Below are 22,083 nucleotides of genomic sequence, written 5' to 3'. Positions count from 1 at the left end.
GGAGCCCGGCGCCGCCGCGGCCTGCAGAAGGGAAAAGAATGCCCGAGCCGGAAGCGGGTAAGGCCCCGCTTCCGGCCGCTCCAGGATCCGGAAGTCTCGGTCGCAAAGGTGGGCGCGCGTCCCCGCCCCCGCCGCGGGGAGGGCTGGCGGGCCCTGGAGGTCACGTAACCCCGGAGGGACCGGAGCCGGAGGGTCCCCTCAGGCCACTCAGAGTCCAGGCCACTCGGACGCCACCCAGTCCCGTCTCTTCCCCACCGGGTGACCTTGGGCAAGACACCCAGCCTGTGTCTGCTTTTCACCTGTAAAATGTGGGCCCTAGTGCGGGATGTCAAAAGAACCACTGCAACTAGCAAGAAGAGAGTCTTATGAGCATTATAAAAGTTTGGGCAACACCAAGTAAAAGCAGGCGTTCCCAAGCGTTGGGTAAGCTTTGAGAATTTATAGTTCAGAAAAAGGAGAAGTGGCGGTTATCAGGCAAGGTCTGTTCTAGCGGCTCATTGGAACAATCGAGGCAGAAGGAAACTTGGTCGAAACTCATTGGTCAGAGCTTAGGCCTCTTTTTCTTATCCTATTTCATCTGAGTCTTGTTCTCCGAGCTGCACGTTCCTGTAGTCTGATTGCCTCAGCTGGAGTCGTGCACCCCGTGTACCGCCTTTGCCCGGAGCCATTTCATAACCTGGGGTTCGAAGGTCAAGCGAGAGTTCCTGTGACGTTTCCCCCGTCTCGTCAAGCTCTTTCCTTGAAAGCATCCGTGATGACAGTTGATTTTGTGCGTTCCTATACGGCTGTGGGATATCTTAGGTGTCTGCGTAGCTGGAAGCGTCCAGTGTCATGTCCCAAAAAGGAGGGACTATGTTAATATGTTACGGAACTGTAGCCAAGGAGGCAGCACTGAGAAAATGGATTCCTTCATAGGTCAGTGACGAGATTACTGAAGGGCAGGAGAGGCACGTCATTCCAGGGCAACAGTATTTTGGGGTAAGTGAAGGTGGTTATCAGAGGTTTTGTCCTATAAGTCATCACAGTGCAGTCCTCAAGATCAAAAGCTTGATTTATCATGATTTTGGAAGTGAGAGATTGTTGACACATAGCTGTTATTCTCGAAATAAAACAAGGAATTAAAGATACTATAATAATTTTAAGGAGAAAAAAGATTGAGAATGTTTGAAACATACCCCTAATCCAGTTTCCCCAAGATCCACGCTTCAACAGTAACCAAGAGTTAAGAATTAACAAATGATTATGAGTACTGAATCATTATATAAATTATTTTTTTACTTTCTAGTATGTTATAGAGTAGCCAAAATGTAATGCCTGAAATTACTAAAACTCACTGAACTAGTCCAAGCCCTTGTTGATACTTACTATTGTGGTGGTTATTCTAGCCTAGTCCCAATCCTTGTCCTTCTTTATCTTGCTATTGTAATGGTATCCACTCCACCTTCCTTTGTGTGAATCCGTATAAATCCTAAACTCCTTAGACTTGGAGACAGAATTTAGCAGTCAGCTCTTTCTCTTTTTGAAACCCCAGTGTCTCGGGAATTGGTTAGTTGAGCGCACGGGGGAGAGAACCCCTCTTCTTGCTCAGTAACAACCAGCTAAATAAATCCCAAGGCCCTCAGAGTCCCTAATTCTTGCAGCAGCTGAATCTTTTCTTTGATGTCCTTAATGTTTTGTTCAGTTTTGCCAGATTGAGTTACATATAAGCAGCATTGCTTCCTGAGGGGGCACGCCCCTCCTTGCTGAGTTGTGAGGATATCAAGTGCCCTTGATTTTGTAGGACCGCCTTTGCAAGGCTATTTACATGGAGTTGTAAGTTCTCCAATGCCTTGATGGTATTATTAAAGATGCCCTCACTAGGTTTTTTTTGTTTGTTTGTTTGTTTTTGAAGCAGGTGTTGGGAATTTAACCTGGGACCTTGTACATCTACCTTGATATCTGCCATCTGGGGTTTCAGTTTTTAAATATGACCCATCAGGACTAGTGGAAGTATTTTAGTCACTAAGCTTGGCTATTTGTTGTTTGATTACCCCGTTGGTCCTTTCCATCAGGCCACAAGATTGAAGAGGTTTGGTCAATGCAATCTTTGATTTACAGGGAAGACTTGGCATAATTTCTTTAATTATTAATATTTGTCCTGTAAAATGAGAACCTTGAGTGCTATGAAGTTCGGTGGGGGTTCCCATGTTGGAATTTTCAAGTAGTTTTTGGCTACAAAAGAGGCAGTAGTAGCTTTTCTACAAGGGAAGGCTTCTACCCAGTGAGACAACATACAGGTCTTTAGTAGCACATATTTCTATCCAATAGAAGGGAGAAGCTGGATAAAGTCCATTTACCAGATTAATATTGGCCGGAAGTGAAGGAAAATGCCGACACCCTGGGAAACATTAATGGCATTCCTGGGTTGTACTGTTAACATATTTGACAAGAAGTATAGCCCTAGTGAGCAATATTATAAAAGTGTCCCCACCAATATTTTTTCCATTATTTCTATCATTTTGGCTGTTCCTAGGTATATGAATGAATGAAGGGCTCAGAACATTGATAATTTTAAGACATATAGTAATTCTGGGCAACTGTTAGGACCTATCCAGATGTTTTGATTAGTGTCTAATTTACAGCCTGATTCCTTCCAGAGGCTCTTCTCTTTGGAAGTTGCCAATTCTTGATATTTTATTAAGTCATCGGGTTTGCAGCATTGGCTTGATACAGTGTACAAAGTTCAATTGGTTTTTGTGAGAGTTCAGGCTGCCACCAAAGCAGCCCAATCAGTCAAGTTATTTCCCTTGATTTCATTTGAAATGAGAATTTTGAGAGTGTCACAGGTGTGGTGTTTCAAAACACCATCTCTCTAGACCAGTGGGTCTCAAAACTCTATAGTCTCAGGACTGCTCAACACCCATAAACCTTATTCAGGACCCCAGAAAGCTTTTGTCTGTGAGGGTTATATCTCTTGATATTTATTTATTAAAATAAAACTGATTTCTGGGAAGATAGCAGACTAGAAAGACACGGGACTGTCTTCTCCTCCTAAAAAATAGCTATAGGACAGGCTGAAACAGCCTAGAAAAAGATCTTCTAGGGTTTAGGACACCAGGTAAGGCTGGACACCACCTGGAGGAGAGAGGGACAAAGGAAGGAAATTGCGACTATAGAACAGTGAGAGGAAACCAGCAGATGCTGCTGTCGGCACCCTCCCCACACTAAAGACACTTTAGAATTCTCGGGCCTCTGGGTTCACCACTACAGACAAAGAGGGCTCCAGGGATCCACCCCCCCCACACCCACTGTCCAGGAAAGGGGAGAGAGAGGGACACAGCCTAAGTCTGACTCAGCTTCTGACCCACAAATTTGGTCTGCTGTGTCCCGGGAGCCCTTCCAGGCTGGGTGGGGCTGTGCCGTTGTTTGCCTTGAGAGCCTCAAGGAGCTAAAGAGATCCGACCCTCCCAATCTCCTTCTCTAACAAGGACCGACTGTTGAGAACTCAGAGGGGAGTGGAAATATTTCCAACCTGGGAAAAGGGAGGGGGGCTGCCAGAGAAGACCTGAGAACTGCCTCAGAGAAAGTTTGAATTACAAGGCTCCTAGCCTCCAGACAGAAAGCCCTATCACATTGATCCTGTCTGTTTTGCAACAAATGCACTCCAACCAGGCATTGATCTGAGAGCTGCCAAAGGATGCCACCTGCTGGCAGACCAAGAAAGTGCATGCAAGAAATTAAAAATAAGTAGGAGAGGTTTTTTCCAGCCTCTATAGCACTCCCTCCCCAAGGTCCTCGGAAGTGACTCTGTAACCAATTACTGGGTTCAGTGCCCATTTTTCAGCAACCAGCAGGACAATTCAGACAACCAGGCCAAGCCAAGAATCAAAGCGCAGTGGTAACACACAACCTCTTGCCACTAAATCCCAACAAAAGAGAAAGAAATTGAGCATCTGAGTAAACTACATCCTAATCAGATGCCTAGATATCAGCAAAAAATTAAGAGCCATACTAAGAAAATAGAAGATATGGCCCAAGAAAAAGAATATATAAAGCCCCAGAAGAGATGCAGGATTTGAGAGAATGAATCAGATGTACACAAATTTCCAAAATCAAATTAATGAGTTGAAAGACAAAATGGTTAAAGAGATAAATGACATAAAGAAGACACTGAGAGGGCACAAAGAAGAATTTGAATTCCTGAAGAGAAAAGGAACAGAGCTCATGAGAATGAAAGACACAATAGGTGAGATAAAACACATCAGAGGCATACAACAGCAGAATTGAAATGATAGAAGAAAGAATACATGATATAGAAGACAGAACAGCTGAAATTCAAGAGAGAAAAGAATGGAAAAAATTGAGCAGGGGCTCAGAAAGACAAATGACAACATGAAACACAACAACATACATGTCATGGGAGTTCCAGAAGGAGAAGAGAAGGGAAAAGGGGCAGAAATAGTATTTGAGGAAATAAGAACTGAAAATTTCCTAACTCTCACAAAAGAAATGAATTTACATGGCCAAGAAGTGCAGCATACTGCAATCAGAATAAATCCAGGGAAGTGGATTTGGCTCAACTGGTAGGACGTCCGCCTACCATATGGGAGGTCCAAGGTTCAAACCCAGGGCCTCCTGACCCATGTGGTGAGCTGGCCCATGCGCAGTGCTGATATATGCAAGGAGTGCCATGCCATGCAGGGGTGTCCCCCGCATAGGGGAGCCCCATGTGCAAGGAGTACACTCTGTAAGGAGAGCCGCCCCGTGTGAAAAAAAGTGCAGCCTGCTGCATACATGGAGAGCTGATGTAGCAAGATGATGCAACAAAAAGAGACACAGATTCCCAGTGCTGCTGACAAGAATGCAAGCGGACACAGTCAACACTCAGTGAATGGACACAGCAGACAACAGGAGGGGGGAGGGGAAAGGGAAAGAAATAAATTTTTACAAATAATTTTTTTAAAAAAGAAGAAATCCAAATAGGCCTACTCCAAGCCACATATTACTCAGAATGTCAAATGTCAATGATGAAGACAAAATTCTCAGAGCAGCAAGGAAGAAGCAAACCATCACATACAAGGGGCTCCCAGGAAGACTTAGCAAGGATTTCTTTTCAGAAACCATGGAGATGAGAAAACAGTGCAAATGAAAAAAGAAAAGAAAAGAAAAAAAAAAGAAGATGGTGGTATGATACAGTTAGGATACTGAAAGAGAAAAACTTCCAGCCAAGAATTCTTTATCCAGCAAAATTGTCCTTTAAATATGAAGGTGACTATAAAATATTCACGAACAATCAGAAACTAAAAGAATTTGCAAAAAAGAATCCAACTTTGCAGGAAATATTAAAGGAAGCTTCAGAGCCTGAAAGAAAAGGACAGGAGAGAGACTTGGAGGAGAGTATATAGAAAGAATAGCAGAAAGAATAACCAAAAAAGTAAAAAGACAGACAAAAATGTGATATGACAGATGAAAACCAACGAATAAAAATGATGGAAGTAAATAGTGCATTTACAGTAATATCATTGAATGTGAATTGATTAAACTCCCTAATCAAAAGATACAGGTTGACAGAATGGATAAAAACCATGAGCCATCCATATGCTGGTTATAAGAAACTCACCTTAGACCCAGGGATACAAAAAGACTGAAAGCAAAAGGTTGGAAAAAATACTCCACACAAATTAGTAACTAATAGGGCAGAGGTAGCTATACTAATATCAGAAAAAACAGACTTTAAATGCAAAAAAGTTATAAGGCATACAGAAGGTCATTGTATATTAATAAAATGGGCAAGTCACCGGGAAGATATAATAGTCACGAACATCTATGCACCTAACCAGGGTGCCCCAAAATATATGAGACAAACTCTGAGAAAACCAGAGGGAGAAATAGACTACCTCTATAATAATCATTTGGAGACCTCAACACCCCACTCATCATTAGATAGAACAACTAGGTAGAAGATCAACAAGGAAACAGAACTTGAACAATATGACAAATGAGTTAGATCTAACAGACATATACAAAACACTGCATCCAAACTCAACGGGTTATACATTCTTCTCAAGTGCCCATGTATCTTTCTCCAGGATAGACCACATGTTAGGGCACAATGCAGCTCTCAATAAATATAAAAAGATTGAAATTATACAAAGCACCTTCTCAGATTGTAATGGAATGAAACTGGAAATCTATCTATTTATTATTTTTTTTTAATCATCAGAAAAAACCCTATGTATTTAGAATTAGCCAGCTGGACTCAGTTTAGATGATCCAGATTTTCTTGGCAAAATCCAAAGCATTATAGTCAAGAGCCAGTCGGGGGAAGCAGATTTGGCCCAATGGATAGGGCATCTACCTACCATCATGGGAGGTCCAAGGTTCAAACCCAGGGCCTCCTGACCCATGTAATGAGCTAGCCCATGCGCAGTGCTGATGCGCACAAGGAGTCTTGTGCCACGCAGGGATGTCCCCCACGTAGGGGAGCCCCACGCATAAGGAGTGCACCCTGTAAGGAGAGCCGCCCAGTGCAAAAAAAGTGCAGCCTGCCCTGGAATGGCACCACACACATGGAGAGCTGATGCAGCAAGATGACGCAACAAAACAAGGTACATAGTCCAGGTGCTACTGACAAGAATAGACGTGGACACAGAAGATCACACAGTGAATGGACGCAGAAAGCAGACAACTAGGCAGGGGCCAGAAAGGGAAGAGAAATAAATTAAAAAATAAATCTTAAAAAAAAAAAAAAGAGCCAGTCGGGCATATACCTTTTTCTCTCCATCAGGCCTGATGAGGTGTTGACCTTGGCCACATCAAGGTCATCGAGCTCCTTCACAGCTTGCTTGATCAGGAGCTTGTTGACCTTGACATCCACAATGAACACAAGTGTGTTGTCCTCAATCTTCACAGCTGACTCAGTGGTCAGGGGAACTTGATGATGGCATAGTGGTCAGGTTTGTTTCTCCTGGGGTGCTTTTCCGAGGATATTTGGGCTGTCTCCTGAGATGCAGTGTCTTAGGCCACCAGAAGGTGGGTGACATGCAGATCTTCTTTTCTTGTGTGGCTGTGGACGCCTTTCAGCACTGCCTTCTTGGCTTTCAAAGCTTTTGCTTTGACTTCGGTTTTGGGAGGTGCAGGAGCTTCCTTCTTTGCTTTTGGCACCATCTTTTTAAAAAGGCTAGAAATCTATTTAATAGATAGGAAAAAAGTAAATTCACAAATGTGTGGAGGCCAAACAACACACTCTTAAATAATCAGTGGGTCAAAGAAGAAATTGCAAATGAAATCAGTTAATATGTTGAGACAAGGTGAAAAGGAGAACATAACTTATCAAAACTTAGGGGATATAGCCAAGGCAGTCTTGAGAGGGAAATTTATAGCCCTAAATGACTATATTAAAAAAGAAGACCTAAGCTCAAAGATTTAACTGAACAACTAGAGAAAATAGAAAAAGAACAGCAAACCAATCCCAAACTAAGCAGAAGGAAAGAAATAATAAAGATTAGGGCAGAAATAAACGAAACTGAGAACAAAAAAATAATAGAGAAAATCAACCAAACCAAAAGCTGGTTCTTTGAGAAGATCAATAAAATTGCCAAACCTCTAGCTAGACTAACAAAGGAAAAAAGAGAGAAGATGCAAATAAATACAATCAGAAATGAAAGGGGTGAACTTACAATTGACCCCACAGAAATAAAAAGAATTATAAGAGGATATTATGAGAAACTGTATGCCAACAAACTAGACAACCTAGGATGAAATGACAAATTCCTAGAAATGCACAACCTACACTGACAGTACAAGAAATCAAAAGCGTAACAAACGAATTGCATTTAAATAGATTGAATTTGTCATCAAAAATCTCCCAGCACCAGATGGCTGCACAGGCGAATTCTACCAAGCATTTCAAAAAGAATTAACACCAATCCTGTTTAAACTCTTCCAAAAAATTGAAGAGGAGAGGAAATTACCCACCATATTTTATGAAGCCAACATCACCATCACCCTAATACTAAAACCAGATAAAGACACTGCAAGAAAATAAAATTACAGACCAATCTCTCTAATGAACATAGATGCAAAATTTCTCAACAATATACTTGCATATCCAACAACATATCAAAAGACTTATACATCACGACCAAGTGGGATTTATTCCTGGAGTACAAGCCTGGTTCAATGTAAGAAAATCAATCAGTGTAATACAATACATCAACGAAATGAAGGGGAAGAAATGCATGATCATCTCAATTGATGCAGAAAAGGCATTTGACAAAACCCAGCATCCTTTTTTGATAAAAACACTTCAAAAGATAGGAATAGAAGGAAAATTCCTCAATGTGATATAAGGCATATATGAAAAACCTACAGCCAACATCCTACTCAATGGGGAAAGGTTGAAAGTTTTCCCTCTAAGATCAGGAACAAGACAAGGATGCCCACTGTCACCACTATCATTCAATATTGTACTAGAAGTTCTAGCTAGGGCAATTAGGCAAGAAGAAAAAAAAATTAAAGGGATCCAAATAAGGAAAGAGTAAGTAAAACTCTCACTGCATATGACATGATCCTGTGCTTAGAAAATTTTGAAATATCCACAACAAAGCTACTTGAACTAATAAATTAGTTCAGCAAAGTGTCAGGATACAAGATCAACATGCAAAAATCAGTAATGTTTTTGTTCACTGGTACTGAACAATCTGAGGAGGAAATCGGGGGAAAATTCCATTTACAGTAGCAACAAAAAGACTCAAATACCTAGGAATCAATTTCACCAAAGAAATGAAGGACCTGTATGCAGAAAACTACAAAACAATGCTAAAAGAAATGTCCTAAACAAATGGAAAGATTCCATGTTCATGGGTTGGAAGAATAAATATCGTGACGATATCAATCTTACCGAAACTGAATTATATATTCAGTGCTGTACCAATCAAAATTCCAGCAGCTGACTTTACAGAATTAGAAAAGGCAATTAACAAATGCATTTGGCAGATAAAGTACACCCAAATAGCCTAAAGCTTTCTAAAAAAGAAGTGCAACATGGGATGAATTTCACTCCCTGATCTTGAAACATATTACAAAGCTACAGTGGCCAAAACAGCATGGCACTGACACAAAGATAGATAGAAAATAGATAGAATTCTATTCTCAGTGGAACAGATAAATCTACCAAGTTAATGTTAACAGGACAAAACAGTCTCTTCAAAAAATGGTGTCTGAACAACTGGATATAATCAAAAGCATGAAAGAGGACCCCTTTCTCACTGCCTGTATAAGAATCAATTCAGAATGGATAAAGACCTAAATATAAAAGCCAGGACTGTAAAATTACTAGACAAAAATGTAGAGAAACACCTTCAAGACTTCGTATTATAGTAAGTGTTGGTTTCTTGGAACTTACACCCTAAGTGTATGCAACAAAAGAAAAAAATAGATAAATGAGACCTCCTCAAAATTAAACACTTTTGCACCTCACAGGGCTTTGTCAAAAGGGTGAAAAGGGCGGCGGACTTGGCCTAGTGGTTAGGGCGTCAGTGTACCACATGGGAGGTCTGCAGTTCAAACCCCGGGCCTCCTTGACCCTTGTGGAGCTGGCCCATGCGCAGTGCTGATGCGTGCGAGGAGTGCCGTGCCACACAGGGGTGTCCCCTGTGTAGGGGACCCCATGCATAAGGAGTGTGCCCCATAAGGAGAGCTGCCCAGAGCGAAAGAAATTGCAGCCTACCCAGGAATGGCACCACACACATGGAGAACTGACACAAGATGACGCAACAAAAAGAAACACAGATTCCCGTGCCACTGACAACAACAGAAGTGGACAAAGAAAACGCAGCAAATAGACACAGAGAACAGACAACCGGGGTGGGGGAGAGGGGAGAGAAATAAATAAATAAATAAATCTTTAAAAAAAAAAAAGGTGAAAAGGCAGCCAACTCAAAGGGAGAAAATATTTGGAAATCACATATCGATAAAGGTTTAATATCCAGGATATATAAAGAGATGTTACAACTCAATAAAAAGACATACAATCCAATTAAAAAATGGGCATAAGACTTGAATAGACATTTGTCCAAAGAACAAATACAAATGACAAACACATGAAGAAATGCTCAACATCACTAATGATTAGGGAAATGCAAATCAAAACTACAGTGAGACGTCATTTCATACCAATCAGAATGGCCACTATAAAAAGAGAACTACAAATGTTGGAGCAGATGTGGAGAGAGAGGAACACTTATTCACTGTTGGTGGAAATGCAGAATGGTACAGCCACTGTGGAGGACTGTTTGGCAGTTCCTAAAGAAGTTGAGTATAGACTTGCCATGTGAGCCTGTAATACCACTACTGGGTATATACCCGAAAGAACTGAGAGCAGTGACACGAGCAGACATCTGCACACTGATGTTCATAGTGGCATTATTCATGATTGCCAGAAGTTGGAAACAACCCAGGTGTCCAACAACCGATGAATGGATAAACAAACTGTAGTGTATTCACACAATGGAATAGTATGCAGCTGTAAGAAGAAATGAAGTTGTAAAGTATATGACAACATGAATGAACCTGGAGGACATTATGTTGAGAGAAGCAAGCCAGACACAAAAGGCCAAATACTGTATGATTGTGTTACTATGACCCAAATATAGTGTGTAACATATTGTATGATTCAATAAAAATTTATATGTATCCAGTACATTTATTGAGAAATGAATGTTTTTATTCAACTGCACCTTCTTTCTAGTTTTTGTGTATATTTTTTTTTTTTTTTTTTTTTTTTTAGATTTATTTATTTATTTAATTTCCCCCCCTCCCCTGGTTGTCTGTTCTTGGTGTCTATTTGCTGCGTCTTGTTTCTTTGTCCGCTTCTGTTGTCGTCAGCGGCACGGGAAGTGTGGGCGGCGCCATTTCTGGGCAGGCTGCTCTTTCATTTCACGCTGGGCGGGTTTCCTCACGGGCGCACTCCTTGCGCGTGGGGCTCCCCCACGCGGGGGACACCCTTGCGTGGCACTGCACTCCTTGCATGCATCAGCACTGCACATGGCCAGTTCCACACGGGTCAAGGAGGCCCGGGGTTTGAACCGCGGACCTCCCATATGGTAGACGGACGCCCTAACCACTGGGCCAAAGTCCGTTTCCTTTGTGTATATTTTCAATTATTAAATGTATGAAATAAAGTTTTAAAAAGAAGACAAAAATAAAAAAATAAAAATAAATAAAACTGTGGGGGCAGATGTAGGTCAAGCAGTTGGGTGCTTACCTCCCACATGGGAGGTTCTGTATGCAGTTCCTGGTGCCTCCTAAAGAACTAAAGAAGACAAACAAACAATGAGCAGACAGTGAGCAGACATCAAGCAAAAACAACGAGCAGATAATGAGCAAACAATGAGGAGACAATCAACCAAAAAAAAAAACAATAACAAAATGAGCAGGGAGCAGATATGGCTCTAGAAGTTAAGTGCCCACTTCCCACATGGGAGATCCCAGGTTCGGTTCCTGGTGCCTCCTAAAGAAAAATGAGCAGATGCCAAGCAAAAACAATGAGCAAACAGATGAGGAGCCATCTCAAGGGTAGTGGGGGGATAAAAAAATAAAAATAAAACTGAAACACTTTAAATATTTTGTTCACTACTTCATTTAGAAACAGTAATCAAAACTACTCATGTTGGGAAGCAGACTTGGCCCAGTGGATAGGGTGTCTGTCTACCACATGGGAGGTCCGCGGTTCAAACCCCGGGCCTCCTTGACTCGTGTGGAGCTGGCCCATGCACAGTGCTGATGCGTGCAAGGAGTGCCGTGCCCCTCAGGGGTGTCCCCCGTGCAGGGGAGCCCCACGCGCAAGGAGTGCACTCCGTAAGGAGAGCCGCCCAGCGCAAAAGAAAGTTCAGCCTGCCCAGGAATGGTGCCGCACACACGGAGAGCTGACACAACAAGATGACGCAACAAAAAGAAACATAGATTCCCGTGCCGCTGACAACAACAGAAGCGGACAAAGAAGAAACGCAGCAAACAGACACAGAGAACAGACAATTGGGGTGGGGGGCGGGGAGAGAAATAAAATAAATCTTTAAAAAAAAAACTACTCATGTTAACATTTGTTATTTATAACATTTTATGAGGCATAAGTATATTTTCCAAAACAAAGTAGTAGAAAAGTGGCATTGTTTGATATTTTTGCAAATCTCTTTACAGACTGATTTAATAGAAGATGAATCGATCCTCATATCTGTTTCTACATTCAGTCTGTGGGGATATGACAGATACGTAGCCTCTGTACACTCCACTGCATGCTCATGAAAGAATGAGAGTAAAAGAGGCAAATATTAATAACATCTTAGTATTGTTATGGAAAGAGTTTTGGCTTTGTGGGCCCCTTGAAAGGACTCCAGGGATCCCAGATGTCCCCAGACCCTACTTTGGGAACTGCTTGTCCCCGGGACTCCAGAGGCACTCTCTCATCTCAGGAGACTTACAAATGACCTAGACTGTTAAAAGGTAGATTTTTACATGGAGTGGTTTGGATGGGCAGCACATGCCGCAGGTGATAGAAGGTGTCTCCCCTGTTGAATGATCAAGGGCAGTTTGCAGGCAACTGTCCAAGGAAGACATTCCACAGAGAACATAGCCCTAGTCCCTGTGGGTGGAGGAGGGGGCTGATAGTCATTCTCAACTGTGGGAGGGTTAGTAGGCCTCCAGGTATGGAATTTTTTTTTTTCCAAAAGCATTACAAATTTTATTTCATCCTCAAAACCAGCCAATGAGATACTTATTATTATACCTCCTTTTCTTTATAGGTGATAAATGTGACTGAAAGGGGTGAGATAACTTACCAAGGTCACATGGGTCATAAATTGTGGCGTTGTAAGACTCAACACGTATCTCCCAAATCTGGATCTCCAGAGACTCCATCCCTCACCACTGTTCCTTTTTTATTTTTTCACACTTTAAAAAAATTTAAGTGTATTAGTTAGCCAAAAGGGTGCTGATGCAAAATACCAGAAATTGGTTGGTTTTTATAGAGGGTATTTGTTTGGGGTAGGAGCTTACAGATACCAGGACATAAAGCATAAGTTACTTCCCTCACCAAAGTCTGTTTGGAGCAAGATGACTGCTGACGTCTGTGAGGGTTCAGGTTTCCTACATTCCTGGGGCTTGCTTTCCTCTGGGTTTCAGTTTCCTTTCTTCCTGGGGCTTGCATCTCTTTCCTCTCTGAGTTTGCTTCTCTTTCTTCTGTGAGCTTAAGTTTTCAGCTTAAGTTTTCAGCATTAAACTCCAACATCAAAACTCCAACATTAAAAGTCCTAAACTCTGTTCTTCACCATGCCTTTTATGTGTGAGTCTCCACCCACCAACGCCCTAATCATAACTCAGTCATGCCCAGGTACAGATCCGATTACAAGCATAATCCAATATTTCCTTTTGGAATTTATCAATTATATCAAACTGCTACATAAAGTTAATAGATCACAAAGAACATTACATTAAAAAACATAAGAGGTTCCCATATAACCACTCCCCACCCCCCACCCCCATAATTTTTGTAAATTGTATTTTTTGAAGATATATACATCTAAAAAAATGTTACATTAAAAAACATCAGAGATTCCCATATACCCCACGCCTCCCCACCCCACTCCTCCCACTCCAACAACTCCCCCATCATTGTGGCACACTCATTGCATTTGATGAACACATTTTGTCTGAGGAGACAGCGCAGACAGTGAATGCAAACAATGGTGGGGGGTGGGGGTGGGGGATAAATAAATCCTAAAAAAAAATCCTGTCATCTGCCAAAGCAAAATAAAGACACCATACCAACTGGTTTTTTAAAAAAATAATAAATAAAATAGAATGATATTGGATGTAGCTTTTCTTCATTATTGTCCATGTGTGTTCTTAGGTTTTACCCCATTAGTTGGTAAGAACAACTAATGCAGTTTTGCACATGTATTTTTACATTCTGATCATTTAATTTTGTCATTGAAATCTTTGCTGTTAGAAAAATGGTGAAATGACAGGGGTTCTGTAAACTTTTGTAACGCTGTAAATTCTGAACTTTTTATTTTCTGCTAAGCCCATTGCAAAATTGAGCTATTGGGGGAGGGGGAAAGTCAAGGGTCCTTCAATTTGTACAGAATACAGAACTTATTTCCCTCTATTTAATAAATTGAGCATTTAATTAAATGTTAAAAGAGGAAAAGTATTCCCCAAAGCAACTTTTATGTTTTAAAAAAATCATTAAAATATCTGTTGTGATATTTGGTGGATATTTTTCTTTAATTTCAGACTTTAATCCTGAAATGTATTTTTCCATTTTTATCTTACCATTATTTCTACTAATGGATTGTTTTTTCAATATTGTGCCTGCCAGTATGCCTACAAAATCATCTGTGAGCATCAAAATGAACCCAAATTGTTAGTCATAATTTTAATCATGCCTTTATTTCTCCCTTCTTGAAAAAAGAAGTGTTATTTTGATAAATAGGCTTGACATATTGTGTTGTAGATTGTCCTTCATTGAACTATTTTGAATGTTTAAATTAGGTGCCACTTAAATTTTTTGTATTATACCATCAATGGCTGATTAAAAAGAACCAAGTATTTCTAGTATTAAAAAAAAAAGATTCAATGAGGTGCTCCCTCTTCATGGCCTTTACTCCACCCAAGCGGAGGCTTCTCTTTGAGAGATTCCTCTTCCTCTCGTGCCTCCCCTGTTTCCTCTCCCACATGGTCATCGAGCCTTGCTCCTTGTTCAGCAGGGTTCCTCCTGTGCTCTCTACTAGACATTCTTACAGTCAAGAGTGTGGGAAGACTGACCCCTGCCCTGCCCATCCTGCCTTCTTACTGAGTTCTCCAAGGAGATACACACCAGGAACAGGAGCCTAATGAGAAAGAGGATTTGCCACGTTTCTCTCTCTTAGTTGAACTGGCACCTGGGTCCCTAACTCAGGTCTGCTGAAGCTGGGCTTGATTCCGTGGCTTAGGTCTGGGGTGACATAATTGCCGTTCAAACTGGGATAGTTTATAGAGTGAAAATGAGTTAAGGAAAAGGACTGCCATTAAGGATTATACCCGAGAAACAGGAAGGCCAGGATGTCAGGCCACTCTCCTTAGATAAGAGACCCAGGATGTCTTCTATGCCCTCTGGGGGTGAAGCCTCTGGCCTGCTCCACGGCAGAACGGAGTCAGAGAGAGAGAGCGCAAGGCAGGTTCCATCCGAAATACAGACCTTCATCTTGTCCCCTAAGTCTGGCCGGGGCATGTCTGGGACTCTGACACATCCAGTTAGAATAGCAAACCTCCGCCTTTGCGGGGAGAAATTCAGAAGGCAAGGGGCAGAGCAGCAGGCAGGAGGGGAGACGGGCTTTCCTCCTCTCGCAGGGCCCTGCTGTGAGAGTCCCTCATCATGCCCCTCTAGTCACCCCTTGTCTGCCGTCAGAGTCCCTCTTTTCCGTCTTGTGGTTAGTGTGTTCGCCCTCCTTCCTCATCATGTTCTCAAGACCTTATCCTCCATTCATCTGTCTGCTCTGCCCCGAGCGTCTCTGCATGCCCTTGATCTCCTCCCATGAATTGCCCCCCCCCCCCAGTGTCCTGGTACCTTCCCTGTATGCCTTGGGGATTTGAACTTTCTGTTCTGCTTGACAGAGGACGAGACCGGAACGCAGAACAAGATACTGATTCCGGTTCAAAATGCAACATTAAATTCACTGACAATATCAGAACAGAAACAGATATTTGAGTCTGGAGCAGACGGTGAAATGAAAAACAATTGAGAGAAGATATGGGGGCAGTCCTGCAGAAAGAACAGAAATGAGAGGCAAGAGATCTCATTCAAGAGGTAACTCTGGACACAGGTGAGGGAAGCCACATGTTTAAGGAATCTGGAAAAGCTTCAGTCCGAGTTTCAACTTCCTCAGACATCACAAAGTTCCCATTGAAGGGAAATAGACAACAGCAGCAAAGCTTTCTTCCAAACTGAGCTTTTCAAAATTTTTAATTTTTTTTATCAGCATCAGAGAATTCACACTAGGGTATAAATGTGGAGAGTGTGGGAAGGCTTTCGCTTTGAGCTGCACCTTTTTTGCTCTCTAAAGAAGCCATTCTGGGGAAGCGGATGTGGCTCAAGTGATTGAGCTTCCACCTACCATACGGGAGGACCCGGGTTTGATCCCTGGGGCCTCCTGGTGAAAAAGAAGAGAAAGCGTGCCTGCACAGTGAGCCAGTGCCCGTGCAAGTGCCTGTGTGGTGAGCCGTGCACACATGAGTGCCTGCATGGTGAGCCAGTGCCCGTGCAAGTGAGTCACACAGCAAGATGATGACGGATCAAAAGAGAGACAAGGTGAGAGTCAAGGTGAAGCGCAGCAGAAACCAGGAGCTGAGGTGGCGCAATTGACAAGGAACCTCTCTCCACGTAAGAGGTCCCCAGGATTGAATCCTGGTGAATCCTAGAGGAGAGAAAATGACCTTAACTCTACCGTTATCTCTCTTTTGTTACATCATCATCCTGCTGCATGACTCACTTGCGCGGGCACTGGCTCACCACACGGGCACATTCTCTCTTCTTCTCTTTCACCAGGAGGTCCCAGAGATCGAACCCAGGTCCTCCCATATGGTAGGCAGAATCTCTATCGCTTGAGCCACATCTGCTTCCCAGTGCCAGCAGTCTTTTACACAGCTGCACTCTCCAATCCGTTTCCGGTCTTCCTGGAGGATGAGGAGGTCCCTGTGACCTATTTCTTAAGAAATCAATTTGGAGTCTTTCCACAGGAGGCAAAATGAATGGGGCAGTTCTTCCCAACTCTGATTGCACAGAGGGATTATGTAGGCAAATCTGCAAAAATCCAACAGCCGGCCTCCACCAATGAGATTCTGATTCAATTGGTTTTGGGTGGAGTGGAGGGTTGCATTTTTAAAAATCCCCCTGGCTTTTCTAACATGTAGCTAAGGTTGAAAATGATGGTTCAGAGTGTTTCCATGACAACAGGATTCTCCAAGTGGGCTGCATCAATATCACCTAGGAGCCTGTCAGAAATGCACATTCTCAGTTCTCACCATAGACCTACTCAACCAAAAACCCTGAGCGTAATCCAGATGCCTGTTTCTTTAATGTCATGGCTGGCAAACTTCACAGGGAATGTTGAGGCCTGTGCCTTAGAAAGAAGGCGGCTGTCACATGACCTGCATCGACCTTTAGAGACAGAAAATTTGAATAAATGTTAACTCTTTTTGTGCAGGGAAGTCACAGCCTCCCAAAGGAGCTCTCCCCCAGCGCCCTTCACACATACCCTTTTAAGTCCATTTTCTCTTCACTGAGACCTTTAGGACCCGAACTCCCAGCACCCTGGCGTTAGTCTCTGCTCTAAACCGGGCTTAGTCTTCCTTCCCAAATTCACCGCGTAGACACGAGTCCAGTGGGCCCAGGAGGCTCATTTCCTCCTGCCTCTTCTCCCTTGCAGAGAGGTAGCTCAGCGGATCTGAACCTCCCCTGCAAGGGGCAGGCTGGTACCAGTTGTTGAACATGAAGCGCTCTTTCCAGCGAAGCCGTAATTCTAGGGAGCTCCACAGACACGGTGACCTCGCTCCACCCTTCGTCCACGCCCTGTTGATACACAGGTGCCCCTCCCGGAGCCCTTTCACCATCTGTGAAATCCCAGTATTCCTCCCTCTGGGATTCTGGGAACGCCGAGTTACTGTAAGCTCCATGTCTCTCCCCGGGCCCCATGGTGCAGGTACACTGCAGAGCTCTAGTTGGCATGGCGTGGGCATCCACACGCCCAATACACTGCCCCGGGTGCCCCCAAAGCCGAGCAGAGCAGAGCCTGGAGCTGGCACTCCTGGGCAGGCGCCCATCATTCCTCCCACTGTCAGCGGAGAGTTAAAGCAGACCCCAGTTTCCTTGCTTGAGAACTTGGCCTCCATTCTTTTTTTCTCTCCTTTCTCCCACCTTTTTTTTTTTTTCCTTTTCTTTTCCCCCTTCCTCTCCTGAAACTTAAGTGGCATTAGTTAACAGACAACCTGCAAGGTTTTCAAAGACAGCTTTCTAAAGGATTATTTCTACCGCTGCCAAAATGTGACATAAAAACTAAACAGGGAAACGGACTTTGGCCCAGTGGTTAGGGCGTCCGCCTACCACATGGGAGGTCCACGGTTCAAGCCCCGGGCCTCCTTGACCCGTGTGGAGCTGGCCCAGGCGCAGTGCTGATGCGCGCAAGGAGTGCCCTGCCACGCAGGGGTGTCCCCCACGTAGGGGAGCCCCACGCGCAAGGAGTGCACCCATAAGGAGAGCCGCCCAGCGCGAAGGAGGGAGCAGCCTGCCGAGGAATGGCGCCGCCCACACTTCCCGTGCCGCTGACGACAACAGAAGCGGACAAAGAAACAAGACGCAGAAAATAGACACAGAGAACAGACAACCAGGGGAGGGGGGGAATTAAATAAATAAATAATAAATCTTAAAAAAAAAAACAAAAAAACAAAAAAACTAAACATATGCCAACCATTCCAACCATGATTTTTGCAGCGGCTACAGATAAAGAAAACTGTGACTCCAGGCATACCTTTCTCTTCTCGCTTTATTATAAAATCTCCAATCCTGCTAGAGTTACCTAATTTTGAGCCCCTCTGATGTGCAACAGCTGTATAAAATCTCTTTTTGTTTCCTTGACAGTGTAGTTAGACTTGGCCCTGAAGGAAACTTGAGCATTTTTCTGTCCAACATTCCTTTGAAGCAGGAAGCTTGATAGGAGTCCCGGCATGTGAGATGAGCTCTAACCCTCGAGCTGCCTGTAAGTGGATAGTGAAGGGATGCGGCTCCACACCTGACACAGGCAGCACCAAGCTCATAAGTTAAAAGAGAAAGCCGGCAAGTATGGCAAGTTAAGTACCGCAGGAGGAAATATGTTCTCCATCAATCCATTGCTGTGGGTGTGAGCCCTTGAAGATGGAACTTTTGAAGACTTTATTTTTATTAAGGTGTGTCCCAGCTGACGAGACTGGGCCTGAATCCTCCTGGAGGATTGTTGACATGTGATGGGAAATCCAAGGAACCCAAGGACCGCCAACCACACCAGAGCTCTACCACCCTGGGAGTAAGCCGGCCTCGTAGCCTCTGACACTGGGAGCCAGTAAATTCCTGTAGTGAAGCCGGCCCATTGTGTGATATTGTCATAGCAGCCGGAAAACTAAGAAAGGAAAACTACTTAATCACTGAGTCAAGCAGTGACTGACAATGTGTAATTTTAATGTACAAGTTAAATTCATACCATTTTAATCTTGCCCTAAACATATCTTTAATCAATTTGAAAAAGGTAACTAGACTTACCCAGGTCAGCTGACAGGGAGGTGAGGATGGACAACCAAGGAACCAAGAGAGTCTACAGCTGCGGGCAGAGAGTCTCATCCACCAGCCATGTGGATTCGAAGCCCCCTCTCAACTGTGAGGTGGAGTGAGCATCTCCATCCCAGAGTCCTCAGGATGGAGGAATAAAATATGGACTAGAGTGGACTTACTGGTATGCTACTATAGACTTCTTGTGACTCTAGCAATGAAAGAAACTATCATTGATGTGGAGACAGTGGCCACGGGAGTTGCTGAGGGCAGGGAGAGGGAAGAAGAGGTGTGATGTAGGGGCACTTTCAGGACTTGGAGTTGTCCTCAATGATATTGCAGGGACAGATGCTGGACATTATATATCCTACCATAACCCACTGAATGGACTGGGGTAGAGTGTGAACCACAACGTAAACTATAATCCATGCAGTGCAGCAGTGCTCCAAAACATATTCATCAACTGCAATGAATGTGCCACACTGATGAAAGAGGCTGTTGATTGGGAGGAGTGGGGGGTGTGGAGAGTGGGGTATATGGGAACCTCCTACATATATACATATATATTTTTAAAATATTTATTTATTTATTTTATTTATTTCTCCCCCCCCCCGCACCCCAGTCATCTGTTCTCTGTATCTATTTGCTGTGTCTTCTTTGTCCGCTTCTGTTGTTGTCAGCGGCACCGGGAATCTGTGTTTCTTTTTGTTGCGTCATCTTGCTGTGTCAGCTCTCCGTGTGGGCGGCGCCATTCCTGGGCAGGCTGCACTTTCTTTCGCGCTGGGCGGCTCTCCTTACAGGGCGCACTCCTTGCGCTTGGGGCTCCCCTACGTGGGGGATACCCCTGCGTGGCAAGGCACTCCTTGCACGCATCAGCACTGCGCATGGGCCAGCTCCACACGGGTCAAGGAGGCCCGGGGTTTGAACTGTGGACCTCCCATGTGGTAGGCAGACGCCCTATTCACTGGGCCAAGTCTGCCACCTATATTTTTTAATGAAACATTATGTGTGATCTCTGTGTCTTTTAAAAATAAATAAAATTATATTTTAAAAAGGTAACTATTGGTATGTTAAAATGTAAGGCATTTTTATGACTAAATTAAGTGCTATTCTAACTTCTCTGTCTACAGAGGTCACACCCGGGAACAGCTCCTGGGCTCAAAGCCACCTTGATGGCCACCGCTGTCGTGGCTCACCGTGCTGGCTTCCTTTCAGTTCTCCCCCGGGTGAAGCTTGTGATGACCCCAGGGCCTTTGCATGCTTCCCGCTGTCCTGGGATCCCCCTTCGCCATTTCCCGACTGGGTCACAGTCCTCACGCCTAGCCTGACCCTGACGCTCCGCACTGTGACCCTGGGCTCTGGTACTCCTGGCCCTGCTCTTTGATCCCCACTGCCACAGACCAAGAACAAGAGTGCCACCAAAGGTCATCAGTGTCTTAACTTCCCACATGAAAGTGCTCCTTTTGGCTTCTCTCTACGTGGGTCGGAAAACTACTCTGTGGTCCTTTCTGGAATCGAAGTCCAGGTGGAAGCTGGAGAAGGTTGAGCTCCAGAGGTAGGTAGATCCAGGCACTGCTAGTCCCAGGCTAGGTGAAATAATTCACCTTCTTTCCAATCATTTCCTCGTACTGTCCCCTTGAAACTTAAGGTACTGATACAGAGTTAGCTTTTATGGGAGCATGCTCAAAGATGAGAGCCCAGGGGCGGAAAAAAGCTGGGGGGACAAGCATCCCCCTGGGGGCAGCAGCACCCTAAGAAAAACCAGCAGCCTCTTTCTTAGGGCAGTGTCAGTGGCCTGCATGCTTGTTTTTGTTTCCTGGGAACCGAAACTGGGACCTCCCATGTGGGAAGCAGGTGCTCAACTGCTCGAGCCACATCTACTTCCCTGTGCGCTTATTAACAACTGATGATGTTAAAATGATCCTCTCCTGTGAACCCACTTCAGGAGACTATGCTGTGTCTGGTGGGAGGGTGGGTAATGAAGCAAGCAGCCTTATCTATCAAGCTGGAGCTGGAGGTGGGTGGTGGTTTCTGGCCACTCCCATCCAAGAAGAATGTGGACAAAAGGAAATTCAGTCCAAAGAGCTGGATCAGTCCTGGAGAAGACGCTTGAGAAGGAACCGTTTGTTGCTCTTTAAGGGGTTGCCATGGTCAGGAAGGGGTCTGTGAGCTGACAGGTGGTTCTGCTGAGGTCTCGAGGCCCTGCTCCCCTCCCTGGGCAGCCCCAAGTCCTCCCTCCAGGCTCCTGGAACAGGGTCCTGGATATCCAATACCCTGGAAAGCTCCACTTTCCCCTTTTCAGTCATCTGTGCTCATGGAGCAGGCCCCTGCCTGAATCCCTCCTGAACCAGCAGCCAAGGTCACCCCAGAGAAGGCCGGAGTTTGAGGGGCAGCATGGCCACACCTCTCACCTCAACTAGCATTTAGTGTCAAGGAGAGAGTGGCATTGTGGGTGTCTCTGTTACAACTGATGAAAGAATATTAAAACATTACTGTTGGGAAGCAGACCTGGCTCAACTGATAGAGCGTCTGCCTACCATATGGAGGGTCCAGGGTTCAAACCCAGGGCCTCCTGACCCGTGTGGAGCTGGCCCATGCGCAGTGCTGCCACATGCAAGGAGTGCCATGCCACGCAGGGGTGTCCCCCACGTAGGGGAGCCCCCCACACAAGGAGTGCACCCCGTAAGGAGAGCCACCCCCTGTGATAAAAGTGCAGCCCACCCAGGAGTGGTGCCACACACACACAGAGCTGATGCAGCAAGATGACGCAACAG

The 22,083-nt window shown here is 44.3% G+C and overlaps 1 protein-coding gene across 3 annotated transcripts in view; it reads left to right on the top strand.

Annotated features, from left to right (window-relative positions):
* Window positions 1-99: 99 nt before the first annotated feature.
* Window positions 100-22,083, top strand: part of ZNF445 (zinc finger protein 445) — a 70,521-nt gene continuing 48,537 nt past the window's right edge. For 2 of the 3 annotated variants that reach the window (XM_058288799.2, XM_058288795.2), the window contains exon 1: window positions 100-978. The gene's annotated coding sequence lies outside the window, so the exon portion shown is untranslated. Of the gene's footprint in view, window positions 979-20,439; window positions 20,865-22,083 lie in introns of all 3 variants that reach the window. The other variant, XM_058288800.2, reaches the window with a different exon arrangement.

The sequence above is a fragment of the Dasypus novemcinctus genome, chromosome 26 (assembly GCF_030445035.2).
Source record: "Dasypus novemcinctus isolate mDasNov1 chromosome 26, mDasNov1.1.hap2, whole genome shotgun sequence".
NCBI lineage: Eukaryota > Metazoa > Chordata > Mammalia > Cingulata > Dasypodidae > Dasypus > Dasypus novemcinctus.
Note: the sequence above shows the minus strand (reverse complement) of the source record. Positions and strands in the feature narration are given on the sequence as shown.